At 36.8% G+C, this 22007-nt stretch overlaps 1 protein-coding gene across 1 annotated transcript in view; it reads right to left on the bottom strand.

Annotated features, from left to right (window-relative positions):
• The window catches only part of LOC135088467 (THAP domain-containing protein 5-like), a 462607-nt gene extending 443645 nt beyond the window's left edge, over positions 1-18962 (bottom strand). Inside the window, exon 1 of the mRNA XM_063983292.1 lies at positions 18754-18962. The gene's annotated coding sequence lies outside the window, so the exon portion shown is untranslated. The remainder of the gene's footprint in view (positions 1-18753) is intronic.
• Positions 18963-22007: the final 3045 nt, after the last annotated feature.

A 22007-nucleotide genomic window follows, 5' to 3' on the forward strand; every position in this document is an offset into this window, starting at 1 on the left:
AGTGAGTATCTAAATGATAAATTATTAGGCTCTAACTTCTGATACATTTTTCGGTTGATCAAGGGTGGTCCTCCTCTCTTCTAATTGCCGTGCCCTAAAGTCAAGTGATCGTGTAGTAGATGGAAACATACTCTTATTGTAGTTTTAGTACTTTTAATTGCAAATCTGTGAAACGCTCAATTGATAGTGTTCGTGATATCTGTGGGTTTTCAGATATAGTTGCGCTCCAGGAGACATGGCTACTTCCCCATGACGTGCCGTTTCTGGGTAGTATTTGTAAAGATTTTGAGTTTACGGGAAAGTCAGCAGTAGATACTTCGGCGAACCTGTTAATAGGGAGACCATATGGGGGAGTGGCCATTCTATGGAGAAAAGGTGTCTTTCAAAAGGTCTCTGTCATAGAATGTAATAGCAACCGTCTTGCTGCCATCAAGGTATGCTCGGGTAACCGGTCAATGTTGGTTTTCTCTGTCTATATGCCGACCGACACACGAGAAAACCTACCATTTTTTACTGAGGTACTTAGTGAAATAAGTGCAATTGTGGAAAGTGAAAATGTTGAATGTATGTTAGCATTGGGCGACTTTAATGCGCATCCACATGAATCGTTTTATAAAGAACTTATTAATTTCTGCTCAGATCAATCCTGGATATGTGCAGATGTAGAAAAATTAGGGATACAATCTAATACCTATACCTACACGAGTGAGGCACACGGATGTCAGCGATGGCTAGATCACTGTGTAGCGACTATATCTGCGTATCAAACTATTGTTCATGTAAATGTTGAAGAAGATGTGTATATGTCAGACCACCAACCATTGCTTGTTAAGTGTGACATTGACCTAGTTAGATCTAGGGTGGTGTCGCAGGAGGCTCAACGTAGTTCAGTGATTTGGGGTGAAAGAGCTCAAGCTCAAATTGATACTTACCGTAGCCTATGTAATGAGAGACTGCGAGATATCGACTTTCCCCAGGAGTTTATCGAGTGTAGCCATAGGCAGTGTTATGTGGTGGAACATAAACGAATATTAGACGAGATGTACAGCATAATTGTAAGTGTTTTATCTGATGCGGCTATGAAAACGAAAACTGTATGTAAAAATAGTAAAAGGCCAAAAAATCTATGCGGCTGGAATGATCATGTTCGTAGCGCTCACCGGGAGGCCAGGCTTCGGTTAAAAATCTGGATTTTAAGTAATCGTCCATCATCAGGACCTGTTTATGAACAAATGTATGAGACTCGAAAAATTTTTAAAAGTCGCTTAAAATGGTGTCAGAATAACCAGGAACAAATTAAGATGGACATATTGGCAAAACACAGGTCCTCAAAAAATTTCACTAAGTTCTGGAAAGAAACAGCTAAACATGATATTAAGCCTGGCATCCCGTCGAGCGTGGGAGGGAAACATGACGAAGTAGAAATAGCAAATATGTTTCGTGAACGTTTCAGTGTTCAGTCTCCACTGGGTCCCTCCGCTGCGGTGCTCGGGGCTGGGCCCGAATATCGGAGGGGGGAGGCCCCGCTCGTTTGTTTCACGGCCGCTCAGGTAAGAGCGGCGCTGAGGAGGATGAGTGGGGGTAAATCTCCGGGGCATGACGGGCTCAGCGTTGAGCACTTCAGGTATGCGGGTTTCCACCTGCCGAGGGTGTTGGCCTTATTTTTCACTATGTGCGTTAGTCACTCATATCTTCCACAAGATTTTATGAAAACTACAGTTATACCTATAGTGAAGAACAGGACGGGTGACATCTCGGATGGTGGAAACTACCGTCCGATTTCACTGGCGACTGCTATCGCAAAGGTGCTGGACAGTGTGCTTGACTCCTGCTTAAATAGCTATATTGATCTTCATGACGCTCAGTTCGGCTTCCGAGCCGGGCTATCAACAGAGAGCGCAATCGTGGGACTCAAGCATACTGTCAAGTATTACACAGATCGCAAGACGCCGGTGTACGCCTGCTTTCTTGACCTTTCCAAGGCCTTTGACCTTGTCTCGTATGAAGTGCTCTGGAGGAAGATGGAGGACAGGCGTGTACCGACGGAAATTGTGAATATTTTTAAATTTTGGTATGCTAACCAGACAAATGCTGTTAAGTGGGCTAATGCTTTCTCAGATACGTATAGGCTGGAGTGCGGGGTGAGGCAGGGGGGCTTGACGTCCCCCAAGCTCTTCAGCCTGTACGTAAATGACCTCATAGTCGAGCTGGGCAGCATGCGGGTCGGATGTCGAGTTGATGATGTTTGTATAAACAACATCAGCTATGCTGACGACATGGTGCTGCTTGGACCTTCTGCGAGTGCCATTATGAAAATGTTGCGAATCTGTGAGAACTATGCAGCTTCTCACGGACTCAGTTATAACGCCAAGAAAAGTGAATACATGGTCTTTAAGGCCGCGGGTAAAAGTCCTGATTACGTGCACCAAATCATACTTAATGGCATGAACATAAACCGCGTAAACAAATTTAAATACCTAGGACACTTTCTTACCGACGACCTTAAAGACGATGTAGACATCGAAAGGGAGCGTAGGTCACTAGCTGTCCGGGGTAATATGCTGGCCCGCAGATTTGCTCGTTGTACTGCTAACGTTAAAATCACGCTTTTCAAAGCTTATTGTCAAAGTTTTTACACGGGAGGTCTGTGGGTCAACCATACCAAGAAATCTTTAGATGTCCTACGTGTCCAATACAATAACATCTTCAGGATGTTGTTGCGGCTGCCGCGCTACTGTAGCGCATCGGGGATGTTTGCGCAACATCACACCGACGGCTTTCACGCTGTCCTCCGTAAGAAGACAGCATCTCTGATAAGCAGACTGCGTGGCAGTGGCAACAGCATTCTGAAAACGGTGGCTGACAGATACACATCACCTATGTGGAGATGTTGGGTGCGGAGGGTGATTATGTGAGAAGACACTTGTGGCATAGTCACACTCGGCGGCTTTCAAAATGCCTACAATTATTAGAAAACCAAACACTTTACTAACATTACTTTTAAGATTATAAATTGTATCCTACTAACCACTATGAACTGTAAAATTGTTTGAAATAAACGTCATTATTATTATTATTATTATTATAGGGCCCATAATGTTCTAATTTTAAGTAATATTGAGTATTGAGTAAATTATTTCCAATCAGAAACAATTTCAAAGATGTCCTGTAAAAGGGACAAAAATATGATTAGGGTGGTAATTCTAACTAAATAGATAGCAATCAAAATACCCACCAAGTCCACAAAGCGTCCTTCCTAATTGCGCGTGTGTTTTGTTTATTTTTACTTTCATTAGTCTAATGTCAACATGGCCCGGTCGACTGAAACAATAGTTTTAATTTCTCACCTTCTTTGCTTGACCCTCGTTAAGACGGTCCCGGGGGCGGCTGCCTGTTTAATTAGGTCTTTGCAAGGCTTAATGTAAACTAGTTTGTTGTGCAAACGTAATAATAAAATACTACACGGTCTTTAGGCTCTTTGGAGCCGGCTTATTTTCTACTTTCGTCGGATATGGCCTATGGGTAGATGTTGTGTGTGTGTGTGTGTGCTGTGCACATGTAGGTACATCTTTTTCTTGAGACTTCTTATTTTTATAAAAAAGTAAATAAGCTTGAATAAATTAAAGTTTACGTACAATTCTGATGTATTGATTCGTTGAAAAAATCCAAACTCGATAGTATTCTTTACGTGAAGAAGAAAAATCATTCATCCATATTAAGCCGATACAATTTCCCATGTGTAAACATAGCAATTTACACATTTTATTGGTTTCAAATGTAACTTTTGCATACAAATATTATAAAAATTTAAATGTTGTCCCATTTCGTGAGATCTTGTAGCTACCACGTCGTTTGGCATTTTAATTGAAGTACGAGTAACTAGGTATGCAATTAAGAAAGGACGGACACATGACTAACTAGTAACCATGCGAAGACCTCTATTTGAGAAATCATCCCAACTGTGAGGGCGTTCTCACATATTTTAACTAACACTCATGATGTGTATACCTACTTACATACTCAAAAAAAAAGAAAGAGATACTCAAAGAAGAGACAATAGTGACTGAGTTTCTTGCGCTACTTCTTCTTAGCACTGACTGACCCATATTACTGTTAATAGGCTATTGGTAGTTTGAGTGGGATGTGTAAAAGCGCTATTTAATACTCAATACTCAGTGATTTATTGTAAAATCATAATGTACACGTGTATTACAAAATAAAGGAGACCAATGCTATGTATCATTATGGATTGTTGTACACGTAAGGTGAAAAAAATACTTGTGCTCTAGTGCTGTTGTATATCCCAGATATTAATTTAGTCCTAAAACACGACCCGTGCACGCAATTTAGAAGTAATAAATGACTTTAATGTTCTCTGGAGTTGTCCACATAACAGTTTAGTCCCAAAGCACGCCGCAGATCACGGTCGACCGAACCACACCACAACGAGCCGTCACAACGCTGATTGCGGAGCGTCGCGGTCGCGGCATGTGCTAGTGTATTATACATTATGTACTAACTAGTTTTCGCTTCCCAACCAGTCACACTATAACGTGTAACACTGTAACTCGTTGGGAAAAAATCCCACTGTTACTCATCAGTGGGCTGAGAGTGAGTTTACAAAAAATGTATGAAAATTTTAGTTTTTGAAAGTTTCCCGCTAGGGGCGCTGTACAATCCGTCATACATTTAATGTAATTTTTGACGCGCTCAAAAAACTCACACTCAGCCCTCTGGATATCTGTTACCATCCGATTACACTGTAGCCGGATTTTTCTGATAAAAAGCGAAATCTCTTTAGGTACTCTGACTTATAGTGTAGGTACCTTCTTCACGTGTAAACCGTTGGGAGATAATTATCTAAAAAGTCGAAACGAGTAACAGTGTGACTTTAAGAGACCTTATTCCCAACCAGTCACAGTGTTACATGTTACAGTGTGACTGGTTGGGAACAAGTGACTAGTTCTCTTTACCCAATTGTAAATACGTTGACTTTGAGCTTTTCCAGCTTGTCGACAGTTATTTTAAAATTAAATAATCCATGCAAAGCAGTCCTTTATTAACCAGTGCGGAGAGTGAAATGGCCGATACTCGATACGTTGGCAAATGGACCGCAATTGGCCGTCACAACGCTGATTGTGGACTGTGGAGTGTCGCGGTCACAGCATACAACATGCAATTGGGGAAGATACAATTTCCCTTAATTTGTAGTATTTACTTTATAAACATCAATTTGAATATTTAATTGCACCAATACTTTATTATGTTAAGCTTTGAAGCGTAGGTTTGTGACGCTATGAGTTGTGTTGTGTGTTTGTTAAGTAGTACAATTTAAAATATTTTTTTATCCACGCCGAGGAAGCTCTTGTGTTTGCTCTAGATCGAAGATAGATTTGAAATGCAGATAATTTAACATAATTTTCAATCAGCGTTCAACCATCACCGCTACGAGCAGACACAGCGCTGATTGTGGGGTGACGTAGTCAAGACATGCGTGTGAGGCTCGAGGCAAAATCCATGTACCTTATACAAAAGATCATGAGTTCAATTTTCTTCAGAAAGTCGATTTATCAAGTTCTAAATATTAAATCTGAACGTAGTTAAATGACTGAGAGTAAGTATGTTTACTACGGAAGAATACTATGTTTAAACATAGCCTCTGCAACAAGAAAATTATTGAGTTATCAGCACTAAGAACACGTTTTCTTAAATATCTGATCTACCGAGGAGTTAAGACCTAAGAGTAAAGTGCAAATGTAATAATCTTAGTTGAGAATTATCTTTAATTGCTAGTGCGTTATCATAATATAATATTATACTGCGTTCCGTTTATTATAACGGAGGCTCTACGTTAAGGTTTGACGCAACCACGTCACGTACGCGACTAAATAGTCAAGCCCCTAAAATAGATGCTATCTGCTTTGTTTCAGTTTGGAATGGCGGTGAAATGGCATCTAGATTAATACAGCATTTAATTGGAGCTGATGCGAATCACATGATGCATAACCAAGTCTGTTATTGTGTGTTTTAGGAAGTGAACTGGTTAAGAAGTGCTACAAATGATTGAGTGAGTATTTATAGTATTTTTTAAAGATTTGAAAGAACAATTCTCTCATAAGTAGTTTAGAGTTAGAATCAATTTGTGAAGTAATTAATTAATATGATTCCCATTTGGCTAGAACATTAAAATCTTAGTCTCACTAGCTTGAGCAAATATGAAGTGGCTTACACTACGAAAATCTCGCACTACCTACGTTCCACAGATATTTTTTGAATATTACCTTTTAAACCATAGCGCTACATCAATTATTGTCAGTATTGAAGTGCCGATTTAACGATCAGTATTCCCAATCCCGTCTTCCACTGGACTACTCTGATGGACTCACTCCTAATCATAATTTATTTTGGCATGATTTTGTATACCTAAGTAAACCATAATGTACGCTGGACTCACTCCTAATCATAGTTATTTTAGCATGATTTGGTAACTATAATGTAAGCTTGGAGTTATAATACCGCGCCGTATGGTCACAGCATAACTTCTCCGACATTTTCGCACTTTCGTCAGTTAATTTCTCCCACGTCCCAAGATTTAATGGCTGATTCCCGCTTAATCCCTCTCAGAGTTGCGAACAAGAAGCAAGGGCGGACGTGACGAGCTCATTTACGCGTTTTATTTGTTGTGTGTTTACTAGTTTGTGCCCGCGGCTTCACTCGTAAAAATTCTTGAGTATTACGTATTTAAAGTCACTTAGCTTTTGAAAACTTGAACTATTATTTTTCAGGTACCTATTATTAGGTGGACCGACGATCTGGTGAAGGTCGCGGGAAGAGCCTGGATGCTTGCAGCGTAGGACCGGTCGTTATGGATATCTTTGGGGGAGGCCTTTGTCCAGCAGTGGACGTAATTCGGCTGAAACGAACGATTAGGTATGTGTATAATTATGAAAAATAATAGGTGGAGTACCTAAACTAAACAATTTAATATACCACTTAAACAAAATATCATTTTTGCAATGAAAAGTTGCATGTCTTTCTCCTTAATCCCAATTCTCTTTACACCAAAATTTATCAAAAACGTCCTGTTCAGACTTGCAGACATCACATACCTTTCCATTTACGTAAATGCTTAAATAGTGATAATACTACTAGACTTAATTAGAGCTATCATAATGGGAAGCAGCGAGTTATTCCCAATACAAGTGTCTCTGACTACTCACCGGGAAGACTCGGTAATAACTCTATACAAGTATTTTTGGAAATAAATGAATTTTTTTTTAAGTACCTGTGTAAATGCTATCAAAGTTAAGTCAACAAAGAAACGACAAAATAAACCCTAGGTACAGCTTTCACAACCGAGCTCTGAATTCCGTAACATGTTGTATCTTGCATGTAACACATGTAACGGTCAAGGGTCATAAATATCGCAAGAATATTTGATCAATCGTGTGTCAGCGTGACTTATGGCACGATCTGCAGTGTACAAATGGGCTGGTGAGCCAATGCATACAGATATACTATGCCAGTGCTGGAAGATATGTGTCCCTGGATGTGGCAGAATGTTGTAACTCGAAAGCGAGTGGCATAAATTGCAAAAAATGGTGGAGTAAATATTTAAACATTACTTTTACTCTTCACTCATGATATTTTATGATTTATTCTGCTATTCGAGGCGAAGACATTTTTTTATACAAAACAAAGTATTTGACCGCAATCGCGCCTGATGTTAAGTGAGATGCAGTCTAGGATAGTAGATACATGCCCTGTAAATGTCTATTTTCACTCTAGCCTTGAAATTCAAATAATACCCAATAATTTATTGCGTCCATAATGTTACATAAGGTGGTATGGTAAAGTTAGGTACAATTATGGACCCTGTGAGGCACTGCATTTTAGGAGAGAGGAAGTTTTTTTAATTTATTGCACTAATTATTCTAGATTAAAATCCATCTAAGTTATATGGTCTAACACAAACCTTAGATCGCCAAAATAAAAGGAGAAAGGGGAAAACTAACTAAGTGTACTGTCTCTTCTAGAAATATATTCAATTGAAAGATTCCAGAAGCGTAATATATTATTACAGCCAATTGTGTTATCAATCTTGTGACTTCTTCCTTTATATTCGCGTAAAAAATCCAAACGAATGACGGAACGTCATGGGATGTTACATGTTATGGAATTCCGCCATCTTTGTGATTTATACCCGTATTCTATAGGCACCTATTCTGTCTTTCAGACACATAGACTAATAGAGAAAGTCGTGCCAAGTCTATGGTTCCTTGCTGCAATTTCTTTATTATTATAGTTAATGTTTTGTGACTTGGCCGTTGAACAATCCTTATAAGATAATCAATATAATCATACATAAGTATTATTGAAATACGCAGCTTTATCAAGCCTACTTGACTGGTTATTGAATCAACGTTTTTCAAGTAGCAATTTTCCATCGTCAATGGGTAGCGGTTCTGGCGACAGATTGGTGCAATGGTCTCATGGAGCACCTGGTTATTTGTACCCTTCAACGGCCAAGTCACACAACACTAACTATAATAATAAAGAAATTGCAGTAAGGAACCATAGACTTGGCACGACTTTCTCTAGATTTCATTAATTTTTAGAGATAAACAAGCAGCTCCATCGAGACTTGGCTTGTTTTTTACAGAATGTTTTTGGTGGGATTCTGTCTTTCAGACACATAGACTAACTTCAACAATAAACCTTGCTAGTCCTGAATCAATTGTAGTGATAGTCACTATGTAAAAATTACTTAGAAAGGTCTTTAAACAGATATAACGATCTACATATAAATCTAATCTAGGCCTTCAGGCTATCTCTGAAACCATTCAACCATGAAGATTTTAGCCTGTATCTTATTGTTTTCTTACTATGTATGTATCTTACTCGTTACATGATTTTTTAGTTATAACTAGCGGCCGCCCGCGACTTCGTACGCGTGGACCCCGTTTTACCCTTAGGGGTGAAGTTTCGAGTTTTTTAGGGTTTACCCGGAAATTATTCAAACTTTTCTCGCTGTAAAAACCATCCTTGGACTTGAACAAACATTTAAAAAAAAGAATTGGTAAAATTGGTCCAGGTGTTGTTGAGTTATGCGCTTACCAACACATTTTGCGATTCATTTTTATATTATAGATGTATCGACTTTTACTTATAAATTACACATTAAAACGTTCTGCAAATAATAACCACACGATATAAAATTTTACTTGCCTATAAACCTAAAAATTTAAATAAAACATTTCACTCATATTTACACTACTATACGCAATGGGCAACGACACCTTGCTTTCTTGAATGTTTCGATAGTAAACTGCATTATTTATAGCTTGCATTTCGTATGCATTGGCGACGTCACTTCGCATTTGCCGGTACCCCTACTTTCTGAAGCCCCTTCACAACAAATTTATGTCTTTACAAGTTCACTCGATGTTTTAACTGTCACTAAAGGGGTTGGGTTTATTGGCCGATGTTACGTTTTTTTTTTTTTAAACACTTTTTTTACTTTTGTGCAACAAAACTGAATGTAGTTACCATTATTCTTCTGTCACTTTGCAAAAACTGTCTCAACAATCGTCTGACGTCGCCATAGGCAGTCGGACATAGTAAGGTTAAGGTGATTTGAAGTATAAATTCAATTTATAATCAAGCATAATATTAACTGTACTTTTTGAAGGATGACCTTGATTTCACCAAACTAGAAATAAATGTCTCGATTGAGAACAAACCCAGGGTCTTTTTCAGGGTTTTTTTTGTTACTAGTATAAAGTGCATTTACAACGCCATTTAACTTCAAGCCTCGTACTCCAGTCCCCAAGAGACAGGTGTTACCTAGTTTGGGGACCACTGGCAATGTTGTCTAAGTTGTTAACTTGGTTGAATAAAGGTTTTTATTATTATTTTTTATTATTTTATTATTTTCAATATTTCCTTTATCATCCTCATCATTATCATCAGCCAAAAGACGTCCACTGCAGAGCACAGGTCTCTCCCAATGATTTCCAAATCGGCTGGCCTATATTCAGTGTCTTCTAGCAACCTTTAGAAGGTCATCCATAATGTAGTAAGATACACGTACCTATAACGTTAGTTATTGAAAGCTTTTATCATAAAATAAATTATGACCCACTATATGAAATTCTTTCAAAATGCATTCAACCTCAGGTCTTGAACAAAGGCGTACTTACTCTTTTGTGAGCCACCTGATAATTGATTCATCTGAAATCGCCAGCAAAGTAACCGACGAGAGTAAAAAATCTTTACTGACGGCTTTATTGGAATTCTCAAGCATGGGCCTTCAACAATGAAAACTTATAAAGAAAGTGTTCACTATTTTGACTCTATGATTACGTGTGATAACAACTAGATACTCCATTATGTGCACTTTTTTATTTTTTATTTAATTAAAAGACTTTTTTATTTTTTATTTCATCTTTTGGTTGTGACTACAAGCTCCTGAGTTGAGGATAAGAATAATTTTGGCCCCCTATAACAAAACAGAACAGAAAATTACTTCTTTTTTCCGCCAGTTCTTCACAGAACCAGCTTAAATGTGTGTGTGATGGTAGAGCAAGCCATATTTGGGATGTGTTTAAGTGCCTTGAAAAGGGCCTACGTATTAATTTGATATTATTAAGAATTTGAATTAATCATTTATAGGTAAGTATATTATGAGGTCATCGGTCCACCTTGTAAGTGGATGTCCTGCGCTGCGCTTTCTAGTATGTAGCCTCCACTCCAGAACCTCCAGAACTCATAAAAGTAAAGGAAGGCGTAGGGTGCAGGCCGCTACCAACCCGTCATTATGGAAACCATTGGGGGACGCCTATGTTCAGCAGTGGACTGGACATCCTATGGATGAAATGATTATTGGTGGATTCCTACTGAATCGTATGTCAGTTGTGAGTTCCGCTTCAAAGGTAGGATTATGATTCGCTAGCGCCACGTGAATCTGATCAGACTTAAAGCTATTTTAACGGAGAGGGTTGCCCTTTGATCGGAAGCTGTTTTGAATATCCTTTGCATTGTAAATGTATCGAATAAAGTGTCATAATACAATGACGGAGTTTGGGAGATACGGTTTAGATTGAAGGCAATATAAGACACGGCGATGAAGTATATGTGAACAGACAAATGATATAAAATGTATGAGATAGAAAGATAATGAGATATACCTATTATGTATTATGAAATTCGATAAATTGCTACTCATGACTACTCTACCTACATCTAAATACTTGACACTCGGAGGTCTCGGAGACACTTATATCAGGTAGTAATTAAAGCCCAGTAAAAGTTATGCATTCTAATTCTGACAATTGCAACCAGTGGAATATCCCTCAAACTTTGCTAAGTATGAACGGAAAATAGGTTACATAATAGTTTTATGTTTTTAGTGCATTATACAGTAAGATAACTTTGACCGTAACTTTGACAACAACCGGTGTTTTTTATTTTTTATTGGTAAGATGGTGCAACCCAGCCTAAGAGTAGAAAATGTATTTGTAATTTGACTAAGAAAATAACTATGAGGAGGAAGCTAATATTCAATCGACGACAAATTAATCATTTTTCGTTGAAAAACAGCATGCATGTTTATCACAGTGCTTAGAACATTTTCTATGTTCTGTAGCTTAGCTTTATGCTTTGTCGTCGTGCGTACAAACATAAAATTTACGAGTAGTTTAAGTAACAATGTAGTAAGTCGTAAAAGTGATAACCAGCTTCCAAATGAGACCAAGTCCTCTCGCATATAAACGCCGCAGATATCACTAACAGCCCAAGTGCGCCGCGGAGCGCAAACTTGCAGCAAACTTCCACGTGTTACTTGCTCTACATTTTGTCTCTTAGCCAGCTTGCTGGGCTATGAAGTTAGCGATGTAGGAAATAATATTTTTTAAAATTTCGTTTATATATCGATATTGCTAAGGAAGGATAAGGACGACAATAGCCCAAGGGAGGGACTGCATTCAAAGATTTCCAAAATTCTCGTAGACCGCTGGACTTTTGAAGTCCTTTTTGTAGCTTATGTGGAGGGTTTTTAGCAGGGATATTAGTAACTTTTTTAAGAAAAATAACCATCAAAGAATTTAGGCTTAATATTTTTGTTAGTCCTCAAACTTAAACCGTATAAGTATCACTAATACGGTCACTCAAGGTGGCGGTGATATAAATCATTTCGGGTATTTGGCTTCAAACGCTTACTTCATGGCCAAAATCTATTGATGCATAATTTTCTTGCATTCAAAAATTAAACGTTGATAAATTATATCTTTGTCTTATTTATTAGGATCCTTTAACGTTTCAGCGGGACGGTCCATAAAAATATATTTTAAGTGGATACTTAGAAATCTTGCATGCCTATAAATTAAAAGGCACATCTGACTTCTCAGTTCTAAACTGAGTTTTTCTAAATCATGAATGATGACAAATTATGAAATACTCAAGTACTATCTTTCTGGTATGTAGGTAAAATTTTTTAAACCTTTTTTAATTTGTCGTCTCATGTTCACGCGTTTATTTCGACACGTGCTAACTATTTTGGTGAATAACACCCCGTCGTTTTTTCGTTGGGGTTTAAAAAAATAAAAACAAGCATGAACAATTTAACTGAAATGAATAAGGACCATAAAAAAAAACAAATTGCAGTTAACCTTCGTATACCCGCGCCAAAAAGCATTACACATATACCCGCGCACGGTCTCTCAGACCGAAAGTTGAACTCGTGTTTTATAGTATAATTGTGTACTGTATTGTACTATAATTTGCTTTAAATTATACGTTAAGGTATTAATTGCATAAAAAATAAAACAAATTTTATATTCATAGACATTTTGGTTTAATCAGCCTTTATATCAGACTTAAAATTTAAACAAAATTTTACATCAGTCTAAATTTAATAACAAAAATAAACTTTTTTTCTTTTGAAGCCTAAAAAATTACTATAAAATATAATAAATGGAAGTATTCTTAGTAATATAAAAGAACAAAACAGTATTTATCACTAGTGGTTTCAGTGGAATAATAACCGGAACATACCATAACTGCATGCTCGTATAATGACAAAAATACTTTTTTTATGTGAGAAATCACCCTTCTGCTCAGAATCGGTGTTGTTCTCCTGCACTTCTAAATCATCCACCACCTCATCACTGTCACTCTGATCATCATAGTTGGAGTCCGAATCTTCACATTCTAACAGCGCCCTTATATTTTCTTCGTTCATTATGATGACAAAAATGGCTAAAACAAATTAATAATAATAAAATACAGTAATACTTAATTGATATGAAACGCCACTAAAATATGAAAATACATTTTATTGAGTAATATTGTAAAATAAAACAATAGTAACATACCTGAAGTAGTTACACGTATACCCGCGTCGGTCTCACAGACCGAATAACAGCAAAAAGTGACACACGTACACTTGGCAGCAGCGATCGCCCAACACTAAACAATGGCAGGCCACAAATCATGAAGCTACTAAAAACCGCAAAGTCATAGAGTTAATACTTTTTGAAAAAACTCCGAATTATTAGTTCGACGGTCTGAGAGACCAACGCGCGGGTATAGGAAGGTTAAGAAACCATCTGGTTATCGGTAAATGTGTTTTGATTTTAAAACACGTGGGGTTAACGAGAAACAAACTTTTTTTGAGTCCACACTTTGAGTGGCGCAAAAAATTTGTCCCTTCTTAAAACAGTGTTTTTAAGTATTTTTTTTATTCTGCACTCAAAGGGTGCACCTTGGTGCCACCCATATTATTATAAGAAGTGTAATATTAAGTGTTGTTTACTTCTATTAGATTTTTTGAGTGCGAGTTCAACTGGTAGTTGGTCGGCTCTTTATTTATATTATGCAGGTGAAAAACTAAAAGAATCTTTATTATAAAACGAAGTCGCATTCCTGTACTCTGTCTGTCCCTGTGTATGTTTAGGTCTTTAAAACTATGCAATGGATTTTGATGAGGATTTTTTAATAAATAGAGTGATTCAAGAGGAAGGTTTATATGTATAAAACATGCATATTATAGGAGAGAAAAGCCGAAAAATTCCATTACAACCGTGCAAAGCTGGAACAGACCACTAGTTCAGAATAAATGTTATATCATAAGCATATTATTATCTTTTAAAACTTTCAAACGCGTTCACTCGTATTCTTAAGTGCGCAATGTATCTGTGTATTATACATCACAGCCATAAGATCATTCAAAAAAATACAGGCAACACCAAACATATACGGGCAATAAACATCTAAAATGGCGGTTTGAGACCGCACCATTTAACATTATACCACTGGTTTTCTTGCCTCAGAGCAACTATTTATCGTTTATAACGCTGCATATATGAAAACCAAACCATTAGCTGCATATCTTAAACAAATACTCTTTCAAATCTGAACCGTATACTTTCGGAATACAGGGTATATCAATATGAAACGCATGAAAGTATAAGTTTGCGTAAGATCCACAAGAAATCATAGCTAAGTCGGGATGCCCAGGCTTGTTTTGGCACAAAGGCAAATGAAGATAGTAAAATTTTAAAAGCGCTGTAAATTTTTGGAAGTCAGGGACAGGATAGGGACAATACAGGGTGTATGTAGGACGTTGGTTTTGATTTTAACGTTGCCAGTAGTTACTTGATATTTTACCAGTATAAAAAAAAGTATTGTCGCGGAAGCCTAAGGCTACGGCCGGATACTCGCGACATCGCCCCCACTCGGGCGATGACGTATCGCCGCGGAGGTTTTAGTGGGTATACCCCGTCCTTTTCTGGACGGAGCAGCGTCCTTTTCAGGCGCCGGGAGTCCCACACACCACCCTGTCTTTCGGCAGTAGTGACATTTCCTCCACGACAAAAAAAATGTTTTACCAGTATGTTAGCTTGTGGTGGCATCTTGTGGAGTAATAGGTGCAATTTGGTGATGAAATTCTTAAAACTGGTTGCCGATGTGCCGTCAATTGTATCTACTTAATTTAAAATAACTTTTCATTACGTAACATGACATGATAACACTTTTTCATCAATAGATTATATTTTGTCAAACAAGTACATCACGTTGAAACAATGTTTAAAAACTTGTAGTCATAAAAATCTACAAGTGGATATATGGATTTTACATTTATTAAAGTAAATTCAAGTTTCAACTAAGAAGAATTACAGTAGTAGTTTCAGTTGCGTTCTCTATCTTTTCCACCCTATATATTTATGGGATCATAACTGGTGGATTATTTCAGTTGTATGTTGGATCAAATCGACATTCGTATTTGGCTCACTGACTCGGAGACGAACGATAATCCTCATACATACCTGCTACATACAGTTACTTGTATCGTTCTATTTCAAATAGTTTTCTGTGAAGTAAATTAAATAGAAAACTTGAGATAAATCTACAGACTAATTTTATAAATTAAGTCTCTTTGTTTTGACTAATTGGCTTAATATTTCGGCGGGTAATTTTGTAGTAAGTAAACACTTATTAAGTTCAAGGTTTGTGTTTTTAGTACCTGTCTACTCACGGACATTGCCCGCGGGCGGCGTGACCGGAGGGAGCGGCGAGCGTTCGGCGAACGAACGAGCAATGTTCGGTTCGCGAGCGAACATCGAAGAAGACGATCCTGACGCACTCTCTTCAACGACTTGGCACTAAACGGTCTCAATATCATTGTTAATTTATACCGAATAGACAATTAATTGTATACAGTCCACTCTTTCATTTAATTAACTTCCACTACACTCACTATCGAAGTAACAGTACCTAACCATTCTAATCAGCTTTGAACTGAAAAATTGATATTTAAAACCGGTCAAGATCGTTTTATACTGTAAATATTGACCTGACGATGCGCGATGATAATGATTGCAAAATTATTAATTTACATAGAACTTTTGTGTAACAATTACCTACTTTGTTATTATTGTACAGTCACGGAATGAAAAGGTTCGTCAGTTTTCAAATTGATTCCTTCAACGAATCGCGAGCACATATTACCTTTTGAAACTATGTTACAGAATAATCTCGAGTTAGAGAAAATTATCTTTAACTGTTCGCCAGTAAAGTTCAAAATTATTCAGATCAAAGTTGTTTTTGATTTAACCCGCCGAGCGTAAGGTTGGAAAAAGTAACAAAAAGCGCTAGGTGGGTGTAGCACACCCAGATAGTGATTGTGTGGTTATTATACACTATTATTTTAAATATCTATTTTCTTTGATATTAAACTGATATTTAGTTATATTTTGAACTTATTTAAGAAACAAATTACAGTAAATAATTTAGCAATGTTATTTATTTAAGAAATTAAGAAAATTAATAATTAGAACTTACAATAATTAGTAATTTAACATGTTTATGATTTTTTGTCAAAAATATGAAAACAAAAACAATAAAGACTATTTTTTCTTTAAATAGACTCAACATAAGAACAAAATAACACTAAAAATGGATAATCAAACTAATAAAAAAAAATACTTAATTCGTTTTGAGATTTTGTGCAGTTTTTACAGACGAGTTTTTGGTACTGTGAACCATTTTGTTCCATGTTTTCCCAACAATTAACTACCATTGCATTCGCCATTATTCTCTATCAATCCTTCATGCTGCCCTTCGTCATACATCTCCTACTCCTTTGTCACTTTCAAAATTTCTTTCGTTGACATTATCAATATTGTGGTCACTACCAGACTTGTCGGAAGAACTGAATTCAGTTTGATTAAAAGACCTGATAATCTATTTGATAATCTTCGTAAGACATTCTAGATCTTTAGCCTGAAGAAAAACCAAAAAAATCCATAAAATAATAAAAATAAAATGAAATGTGTTTGATCAAATTCGTTACAAGTAGCGTAAGCTTTAACCTCGTCCTCAGCATACCCCGGGCGGCGGTCGCCTGAAACAGTGGCAAGGGACGCTTCCGTATGCCCCTCCGCGCAGCTACTCAAGCGCACGAAGCATAACAACAATTCGTTATTAAAATATTAATCGATTTTTCAAGGTCTGGGTGTACCACACCCAACCTTACGCTCGCCGGGTTAACTTGTCAAGAAGATTATTATGATTGATAAACTAAAACCTTCTTGTTGGTTCAACCTGCCATTATCTATTAAATAAAAAAACTACATTTTGTAACATTGCACTGATGATGATGGGATAGAAAAATAAACAAGCAAAACCTTATTCGTTAGCAAACGTCATACTTATTTAAATGTTAGCAGCACTGTTTCTTGCACTGTTATGTTGGCAGGTTTGGCTCTTACAGTACCTAGTGCAAGCGAAAACCGACACTAAGGTGACGAACCTTTTCATTCCGCGACTGTACATTGACACAGAATTCTGATTTTGATTCTTATCTGACTGACTACATTAACTGACGTGTATAAAATTTTAAGGCTGGGTTGCACCATTTTATTTTAACTTTGACAAACGTCAAAAATCTGTCAAACTCCATACAAAAAACAGCGGTTATCGTCATAGTCACGGTCAAAGTTAGGTGGTGCAATTCAGCCTTAATTCTTAGGCTGGGTTGCAACATCTCACTTTAACAAACGTCAAAAATCTGTCAAGTGAATGGATCACTCAAAACATGTTATCATTATAGTTACGGTTAAAGTTAGATGGTGCAACTCAGCCTTAGCAACTTGATATGTCGTACATTTTAATACAATTCGATATTATGATAATAAAAGTCTAATTATATCAGACTATCTACGAGTAGGTACAACAGACTCGATAATCCTAAGGATTTTCTAAATCTAGTCTAGTCTAGCCCAAGTAATATTTCATGACACCCAGAGACGTATTCAAAGATAAATCTAGCGCTCAAACGGGGATTACACTGTGATATTGATGAAAGAATTCTAAGTAATAAGAAATCTCAAATCACTCTGTAATTTATAGAGAAGACTATTCATTAACTCAATTTGTTCAACAATTATTTGTTTTCTCTGAAACACTTAAAGAAACCGCCTGAAGACAAATTTTTAGGTTGTTTTATTGTAAGTTTTTTAGTGACGATTATTTTAAGGCTTTTGATTTAAAAGTTTTGAGGTAAAGTAAGAGATACGGCTTACTATTTTTGATTTCTCTATGTCACATTTTACGCGTTGCAAAATTAGCAATACAGTACCTCGGTTTTGTATTTAATAAAGCTGTTGATTCTTTGCAAGTAGGTAACCTGCTGTCTATTTTGAAAAAATACTGATGCCTACTACTGTTCAAGATGCTTTCTTTTTAACCGACTTCAAAAAGGAGGTGGTCCTATATTCCACTGTATGTTTTTTAGTCTTGCCAAACCGGAACCCAAGTAATAATGCGGGTCCGAAGTTCTCCAATAGTTCTGTATGCGGCCCGCGTGCTGGCATATCTTTCTACCTCGCGAATGATATGGCCCTCGGGGTGCTAATAAATTGTGATTTATATAAAACGCTTCATATCATAATATGTTGGATCTCGAAATTTTCCTCTTTCACGATCCGATTTCGAGATTAAGAGCATTTTATCGCTTTTATTAATGTTATAGGTAACTAAGCTGGTGTAAAGCCGGGCCCAGATGTGTGTAACGCGTAATGTAATGTATCGTGTAATGTAATGGAAATAATAAGGGCAGCACTTTACCATGTAATGCTTGGAATGCCGTCCACACATAGAATTCGTGTTACATTACACGAGTTAAGCTCTAGCCGAGAGCTTTCGCGAAAAAATATATTTATTTTTAATTACAATTTTACTTAACTAACTAACCTTATTGAATCTAAGTCTTCGACTGCTGTAAAACCGGGCTCGATGCTCAGGCGCAGGGCTGCTTATCGCCAACAAACGCAAGCTCAGCGTCTAGACGACATCGTCCGATCATTTCGTAGAACCGAGGTACATAGAGCTCGCATAACACCTCCCCGCCGAGATAGAGGTCCATTCTTTAGCTTATCTGCTGAAGATAGACCGAGGAACGGATTCAGTTACAGGGCGTTCCGTTTCTGTAGTTACAGCGGCTGCCCTGTTCTGTATGTATTTCCTCCATTTGATGTAGAGAACATATGAAGCTGCTATAATGAAGATTATGTAGAGCGGCGTGGTCCAGTATAGATGCGGCTGAATATCTACGTCTTCTAATTTCAAAGTTTGCTGCTCTCGTTCCAAAAATCCAATAGTATTATGAAGTTGTTTCAAATCCACATTTTCAATTTTCAGTCGCTCAAGGGGGTTCCTGATTTTCACTTCCTCTGAATTGAACGCATAGAGCTTTATAGGTTTTCCGTAAACGGTATGATGTGAATTTATGAATTTCAGCTTTTCACTGGATGCACTGCAGTTTTCCGGAAGTTGTAGTAAGTATACTCCTTTAATTTTCATGTATTCATCCTGAACACACTGTATGTGAAGCTTAGTAGAGTTTGGACTGACAAATATGTAGTATTCCTCATTTATCTTTTCAAATATTTCCTGCTCTATTTTGACTTGTTCATATTGACATTGCGACGATAGTTTCTGAGATATAATCAGGTCGTACACACAGTTACGATTTTGTTCCGGGCTCTGCAGGAGAGTGTTTTCTTGGCAGTAGTGAAATTTTCCTGTTCTTATGCAGGGTGATTCCAAGTACTGGTACGCATTTTCGTTCATAACCAGGTAGGATTTGTTAGGAATAAGGATAGTATTATTGGATGTGGGGATTGGGAACAATTGATAGTATGTAAATATATCCATATAGAATATCGGTACTTTTATAACAAATATCAACTTATTATCGCTAAAGTAAGAGCCTATGTCTAAAAAGCTACAAAAAATACGAGATTCTTTCAAATCGGTCGTTACCAATTGATCAGGCTTGTAATGTTTAGTAAGTTCTGATACAAAATATGCTACATTTGAGGACGATAGTATGTTACGATAAGCAATATGTTTCGTAGACAGTGATATTGCTGTCTCTAGATCAGTCAGGGTTTCCAAAATAATTTGTACGTTAATTTCCAATAATTTATAAGAACTGTCCAATTTTACAAAATCAATAAAAGATTGTTCAGAGTAGTTTACTTGTCTTAAAATTTCCGAAATCTTTGTTGATAATTTGTTTTGATTCTGAACAATAGACGAAATTGTTGTATTAAAATTTTTCAAAAAGAGTTTGTTCAAAGTAATTGCCTCATTAACATGGTGTGTAATTTCGTTTTGATTTTTCCGAAGTATGTTTATTGCTTTATCGTATCTTACGGCATCGTCCTGGTCTAGATTACCAGTAATACTATGAATAATCGTACCAAGTCCATCTATAAGCGCTCTTCTAAATCTAGATCGACTTAACAAATTAAACTTATCGAGGATACTAGTTAGTTTATCAGAAATAAACTGATGTAAAATAACAAATCTAAATTTATAATCCCTATTTAAATCGCTAATCAAAGCCTCTAGGGTGAGAGCCTGATTTTTAGTGATAATTATTTGGTCTCTAATGCTGTCTAAATTAATAAGATGTAAAAAGACGTGATCAGTTTGTTTAACTTTAGATAATCCTAATTTGAATGGCAATATTCCGGGGTTATCAGTCATCGGCGTTAGTTTCGCTTCCTCGGCTTGTGCCGGGTAGCTCGCCGTCGTCCTGTAACAAAGAACGTTGCATTTTAAGAGGCCTTCGTATGTTTCGCTTATGGTACTCTTGTTCTCTGACGTCTGCAACTTTAATACCCAAATCTCTCGCGGCGGTCCTAGTCAAATATCGCGGTTGGTCCTTGTGGCGGACAGCAAGTGGATTTTTTGAATAAATGGCCTTATCCTCTTCATATTCGAGGGGAGCTTCTAAGGTCTCATTACGTTTATTAATAGTATTTATTTGTTTAGAATTTAGACGTTCGTTAATTTTTTCGTACATTGTTGTTGTTATTTCTTTATGTTTATTTATGTAATTTTGTAAACATTGTTTTTCCAAAAGAATGTCAAACGGATCGCGGTTATCTAAATGGCCATTAATAATTTCTATAGGTTTTTTATCTGTGGCGGAATGTATTGAATTATTATATGCCAATACTGCAAACAGCATCAACTCAGTGATGGTGGACTGTTTGTGGTTTTGTTGTAAAAGTCGAATGTGTTCTAATATAGTCGAATGAAATCTCTCAATAGCTCCATTCGATTGAGGATTATTGACGCTGGTAAAATGTAAATTAATTTTGTGTAATGCGGCAAATTCTTTGAGGGGTAGGTTTTTAAATTCTGTCCCTTGGTCAGTGGTGATATTTAAAGGTAAGCCATGGTGAGTCATCCAGATCGTGAGTGAGTTAATGACACTTACTCCTGTCATGCTATCCAGGGGGTATGCTTGAGCATATTTTGAGAATGTATCTATAATTGTCAGAAACTTTTGGCCTTTAATTTGGAAAGTATCAACATGTATAATTTCGAATGGTTTTGTAGGGACCGGTGTGAATTGGAGCATTTGTTTATTGGGATGTCTTTCATATTTATTTGTTTGACAAGATGAACAGTTATTTATAATTTCGGTTACTGTTTTAGGAATATTTGGCCAATAGTAATTCCTTTTAAGTTGTTTTTCCGTTTCTACTATGCCTCTGTGATTAGATTTACCTTCGTGATAAGCTTTTGTAATACGATACTGCTCATCTGTGTCAATAACGTCCTGCAATTTGTTTTTACAGAACACAAGATCGTATGCGGAGTTTTTAAAAGTTGTTTGCAATATTTTGGTAAGATCTGGTAAGTAATTAAAATCTGAAAGCCAAACGCCATGCTGGATATCAGGTCGAATGTAATGTTTAAATAAATCAATAATGTTTTTCGATAAATCATTGAGGCCAATTTGAGCAATTATGCGGTTTTTTCCAGGGAAAATCTCTTTAATATCTACTTTGGCTGGTGAGTGTAAAACAAACTGAATAAAAATTTGATTTTTATGGGTGTTAACACATTTTTCAGCGATAGGAATTTCTAAAACTGGCTGTTCTTGATTAGTGTGAACTGTTTCATCCTGTAATTGATCTAATTCT

This window comes from Ostrinia nubilalis, chromosome 4, assembly GCF_963855985.1.
Source record: "Ostrinia nubilalis chromosome 4, ilOstNubi1.1, whole genome shotgun sequence".
In the NCBI taxonomy this organism is placed as follows: Eukaryota; Metazoa; Arthropoda; class Insecta; order Lepidoptera; family Crambidae; genus Ostrinia; species Ostrinia nubilalis.